Source organism: Austrofundulus limnaeus, unplaced genomic scaffold, assembly GCF_001266775.1.
Source record: "Austrofundulus limnaeus strain Quisiro unplaced genomic scaffold, Austrofundulus_limnaeus-1.0 Scaffold212, whole genome shotgun sequence".
NCBI classification, from domain to species: domain Eukaryota; kingdom Metazoa; phylum Chordata; class Actinopteri; order Cyprinodontiformes; family Rivulidae; genus Austrofundulus; species Austrofundulus limnaeus.
In genome coordinates, this window is record NW_013952614.1 from 587,950 (window position 1) to 594,499 (window position 6,550).

Consider the following 6,550-nt stretch of genomic DNA (forward strand, 5'->3'; position numbering starts at 1 on the left):
CAATACCAGTACTGATACTGTGATACTAGTATTCGTACTCTATTGAATGTGTTACAATTGACATTTTAACATTTCAAAAGTCTAATTTTTAAGAAATTTTTACAAGTTTAAAATAAATCTCATTTTCTATTTTTATTTATTAAATGTTTTGTAGGCTTATAAGGAACGAGAGCTTGCTTGATCTAAATAAAATAATTGTGTTTTTAAAGTCAATGTGTAATGTTTAAGCGCCAACTTGGTAATTATTTGGGATTGGTACACTGTTTTGGTAAATACCCAAACTTAAGGATGGAGAAAAAACTGTATCTGGACACCCCTAACTCCTTCATACAGTCACGGTTTACTTCAACGCTTAATGGCAAAGTTTTAAAAACTAATCTGCTAAATCATCAAATCTTAGCTGAATATCTGTAAACTGGCTGAGTTAGAGCCATTATTAGGTTTGATAATGTTGCTTAGCTGTAGCAGCCATCTTGAATGGCGTTAACTCCAGAAGTTCGTTAGCTGTTGGTGTACAGCCAATTTATACTTTCTGCAAATTTTATTGGAATCCATCCAGTGGTTTCTGAGATGTATTGTGAATACTTCAAATACACACATGCACAAATGGACATGGGTAAAAAGTATTGCCCACCTGTGAATACATTAATCATTTATAAACACTTACGTACCGACTGTACTCCCTTGAATGTGTTTGTGAGCAGCTCTTCTAAACGCTTGTTTCTTACTACTTTAGTCATTTTAGGGACTGAAGTGACCAGGGGTGGTTAGGTATGTCCAGACTTTAGATTTGCCCTCAACATAGCCACCTACTTCATAAAAAAACAATCACTTACCAGTCTGCCCAAACCAACATTGAGGTAGGGTTGGACTGAGTAAATAACTTGTTAAACTGCTGAAATGTATCTTTCCTTTTATTTCCCTACCTTCCTCTCCACATAGTGTGCCTTACTCAATTTCCAGCTTCAGTGAGGATGAAGAAAGATAGGGGAAGAAAATTGGAAGTTTGGTTTAAAATGCAGACAGCCCCGGTGTTCTGCTTGATGGCCTGTAACATCTCCTCACACCACACTTTGCATTGCAGAATAGGAGCCTGTAATAGAATTTGCCCACCGAAGAGGGTAATTACATACCCCCCACCCCCACAATCAACAAAAAATGCCAATACAAAATAAAATAAAATGCAATATTTTCTTCTGTTTGAGTTTCTGTGTCAGCTATAAATCCCTACATTTAAACCTTTAAGTTTTAAGTCTAGCTGGATGTCTGCCTTTCTGTCACATTACAGGAAGACCCTCAGGGGGTTTTGAGAGGGCTTCAGTCAAAATGACAGACAAGATAGCTCATAACAAAAGGAACAGACGTGGAGGGAAACCAGGCTGTCTATCACTGCTCTGTGAAGACCGGTCATGACCTAACTGAACTGAGGATGTGAAAATTAAAGTGTTGCTTCAGATTATCACAAAGTTGAGGTAAAAAACCTCTCACATTCAATGGATCATACCAGAGCTGAACGGACCACAGCAAACACAAGCTTTCTGTGCTGTCATAGCAAACAAATCAGTGAGTTAACAGTTTAATTAACACTTTGGTCATTTTCGAAGTGATGATCCTTCAGGAGTTTTAATTGAATCAGTGAGTAGTCACATCAGTTGTAGAACACAAAATATGCAGAAAAGGACTGATGTTTTTCTCCAGGCTATGCTAACCCAATCTAAAAAAATCAGCTTTTGTCTCAAAAACATTACCTAAACTCAAAATAACCCACTACCCATTGTAAACCTCTACACTTATGCATGACATTGTTTGTTTAGCTTGTGGCTATTTGTTAACTTGTGTTACTATGTGAAAATCAGTTCACCTGACCAGCACATCTGGTTTTGTATCAAGATGCTATCAGCAGTTTCAGGAGAATGACATTAGTAATATGTTGCCCTACTGAGAAAACAGTGTATTGCAACAGAATGCTTAGACTGCAACAAATTATAAACCATCATAGTTCAAGTACCATGCATTCATGTTCCACATACTTTTATCAGGCACGATAAAAGAAAAGAAGTCGTTCCACTTTTCCTGTGACAGTCATTATCATGATTTAACAAATGCATAAACATTCTTAGTGAAACGACAAATGAATCATGACAGAAAAGATTGTTCTGTCCGTTATCTGATTAAGAGAACTGAGGGGTTCTCTTCCACGGTTAGAATGACCTGTCATGGCCTAAATAGAGTTCAATTTGTGACAGAGTTCCCATCCTCTTATCAGGCCTGTCCGAGGCCCGCTTAGAAGTAGAAAATCTTGTTTCTTCATTCGAGGTGACCCCTACACTTGTTTACCCTCATTAGTTTGGTCTTTATATTCCTCAGTGTTTGTCCTTTCATTGCGATGGTTGTCTCATCATGCTCGGAGTTTACCTAGCTGTTTAAGTGTTTTATTGATAACTACTTTTGTCACCTATGATCCAAGTTTGACTGCTCCCTGGATGTACTTGTAGGAAAAATGTCAAAAAAAATTCTTTAATTTTGATTTTGATTCAGTTATTCCAGAGACACTCTCAAATGGGAGGCCTTTTGAGGGATTTTGGTGTTTTCACCCCCTGCCTCCCTGATTGGCTCAAGCACTGATTACCCACACCTGCATGAAGATTGGCTCATCAACCCCAAGGCTTCTTAAGGCTGTGCTGAGGATCTTCTCGATGCTGATGCATCGTCTCATTTTGGTACGAGCTCAGCCTGCTACCTGTTGTCAATCCCAGAGTTAATCTTACCATTGTGTTTTTGTTATTTACCTGTTTACGGAAAGCGACCCTCAGTACGTTTGCCTATTGCCTTGAAGACCAGAGCCACTCACCAGGATTTTCATGCGCTGCCTCCCACAAACCACTGTAAATAGATCTTCACCTGTAAATACTCACCTGTGGATCTCAACCTTTTGGATCAACTCCTCCAAGCCTCATCTCCTTCTCCAGCCTGTAAGAACCCCTTTGAATTACTTACCTGCAAAGAACCATTACTGGATAACCTGAATATACTCACCTCTGCAAAAACCTCTGTTTCAGGTCCCGTTCCCATTTCCCAGCACCTGTATAATAAAATCACTTACCTTTTGTATATTCTGCCTCAGCCTCTGTTTGTCAATTGTATTTGCTCACGTCGACCTCCACCTGTAAAACCTGATACCTTTATTGAGCAAAATTCAAAAATGCCTCCTTGGATTGGTCAACAATGCAATGAAAGGCAAAGGTTGAGAAGAACCATTGAACTCAATGTAAAATCAGGAATGACATGCAACAGAAATGCAAAATATAATATTATTTACAGTACAAAGCACAAAAGAAGTATGACAAACAGTATAGTAAAATATAACGGTGCAGGTAGGATGGTGACATGTAGTATTTCACAGGTGTTTGCTTTGATGATTATCATATTGCACATGATACAGTATTTAATGCACAGGTTGTGAAGCAGGTTATTGCAATGAGTTACAACAAGAAGTTTGTGAGGATGGGGGACTGGAAAGGTAAACTGTTGGTAAATAAGATATTTAGCTAACACCTGTTCATCTCTACAGAGTCAAACCTCAACGAAAGCATTAATATAAGGAATAGTTAGAGTTGTTGCCTATCAGTGAAACGGTTACAGGGTCAGACACTTAATTATTTCACACACACCCCTCCAAATTGATATACTACTGAGAAACCTTGAGAACCTGATAATGTTTAACTCTTCATCTGTACAAACCACTGCATGACTTTCTGGCACCAGCCTTCTGCATAAAATCACCTGATTAACAAAACAGATTAATAAAATGAGCTGCAACAAGTTAAACGATTTCCAAATTCTGTTTATGAATTCAAGTTGCAACATTTCACAAGACTGCTCAGTGTTTATGATTCTCAAACAGGAAAAAGTGCAAATCAATCACTGAGATGTGCTTTTTTAGATTTAACACAACAACAAAACTGTAAACAGTGGTTTTATTACTGGGGTGTAGGGTTGGGTAAAATTGTCAGAAAGACTTTAATCCACTACATTTTTTTTTTTTGGCATTTGACAATTTAATGATTAATGCCACCAGGCAGACTGACTGGAGATTTCCCTGGTCAGTCCACTCCTTTCAGCTTCAAATATGACCAACATAAAATAAAGTTTTGTAATTTATTTATAAAAACTCCGGTTTTACTTGGTTTATCAACACAATTAAAAAAATGATGTATAACCTGAAAGTTGTACTTTTGACACAATTTGGAACAGATTTTTATGGAGAGCAAATCTTTCCCACTAGAGTGATTTAAATTGGTCATGTGACCAGAGCATGCAGGCTTCCAGGGACTCCATATCATCATATTAATTGTTTCTGGCTAAAAACCACAAATAATCACGATTAATTATTTTCCAGTATTGCCCATTGGGGTGTAAGTTCTCCAGGTGCTACTTTAACTTGTTTGGTTTCATGTTATTGGAGGTTTTAGACAGAAAACATGTCCCGCTATTTGAGAAGTACTTGGTTTGTTGGTAAATTAACTAAAGAAGGTGGTAATAATGGAACATAATGGCATTAGAAACAACAGGCAGAAACCAGATAAAAAAATATTTAAGCAACCTCAAAAAAGCTGCCCCAGTTGTATTTATTCAGTATGAAGGGTAAATGTGTAGAGGTACACCCATCTTATCTTGAGATTACTATACAAATATGTGTAATTATTCCCTACACACTATAATAACACAACACAAAAGTCTGAGGAAACAAAACAAAATAGAGCAAGTTGGGTACTGCTGTGCATCGTTTAGTCCCTCAGATTTAATACTCTGTATGGCTTCGTCTAATCCACTGCAGATGATCATTGTTGGGATTCACAAATCCATCGTGCCCGCTCTGACCACGGAGCAGTAAACAATGACAAGATTACATTTTATATTGTAATATTCCACAGTTGAGCTTAGACGTAATCCCATGGTTAATCAACTCTGTCTAAAAGCCTATACTGATATTTGAAGAGAATTACTTCTTGTATGTGCATGTGACACGGCAGTTACAACATGTCATACCAAACAAATACAAGTCTTTGTTTTAAAAAAGTCAACGCAGTTGGTAGAATTTGTGTTTTATGAAACCCTGCAGAGGCGTTTATTATTTTGTCGAAGTGCATTCATCATAGATAAAGGTTTCCAAGGAAAACTAGAAAATAGGAGAAGACCTGGATTTATTTTATTTTTTTGTTTTTTTTGGCTAGGCTTAATTATATTTCTAAATGCTTCACTGAGGTTTTCAAGAGCAGCTATCTGTAATGACTAATATTTCATATTTATGAAGCATCTGCATAATAAAGATAAGGTATTCAATTAACTGAGCCATAAAAACTCCATCTTATTAAATATTAATCATTTCACATATTGCTTTGATTTTTAACTACTTAATTACAAACACGCTGCTTTACTCAAACTGCTGTGAGTTGGGCATTTTGCCGTATTTCATCAAACTATAAAATGTTTAGTCAAGCGTATCACACACAGCAATAAATGCACGAACGAGTCAGTTCAGAGCCACACAACGCCGTTCACACAAAGCGCCGCTTCACATCCTGTCACTGTTATAAGTCTTTTCAAATATGAAACCTGAGCAGCTACTCGTGAGAGTTATTTTGTCCTACAGCAACCGCTTTTCCCTGCCTCTCACAGCTGCAGCATGATCAAATCAAAGTCCTGTAGTACAGGTGTCACCATGTCAAAGTCTGATCTTTTATTATCGACTCAATCCACCTGTAATTCCTCCCACTGTGGACTCTGTGGCTGAGCTCTAATACTCTGTTTCCATCCTTCATGGCATCATTCCCAAAGCTCAGGGGTTCCCGACCACAGGCATGAATGTGAAAGTAACATTATGATGAATTCGGACCAATTCTTCTTATATTATATTACGTTGAGCTAAATCCATGTAAAGCTGGAGCCACAGATCATGAGTTTAATGGATTTACAGTACAGTTCGAATTTCACTTTTTTGTTTATGTCACCCTGTCCTACTTTTAGATTTTGTGCAATCAGAGAAGAAAATGTGTATTTTTTCTGAGCCCCAAAACTTGTGACTCTTACCAGCAAAGAAATGTTGATGTTTTCAGCCCCAAAATGGTGTTTACATTAAAGAAGTATCTCATCGGCCTGCAACTGTTCATATCGAATCACAGAAAGCACAAATTAGATCGGTAAAGCAGCTGTGTGCTGATTTCAGTTCTGCGAATAAATGTAGGTATCAAAATTAATCATGTCTTTGTAAGTCCAATACTTTTACGTGAAACCATCCACAAAACATTAAAGGTGGAGCTATGTTCATTTTTGAAGCATGTTTTTTTTGCTACATTTTGTTTGTACCCTGTTTCAATCCAAGAATATATATATAAACCAGTGCCCGCCAAAGCCAGGATTCCAACTTTTTGACCAGTCGTGAATTTAGAATCCAATATGGCTGCCTCACAAATGAAAAGGAATGATAGCTTCAATAGTAAACACACACACACACACACACACACACACACACACACACACACACACACAC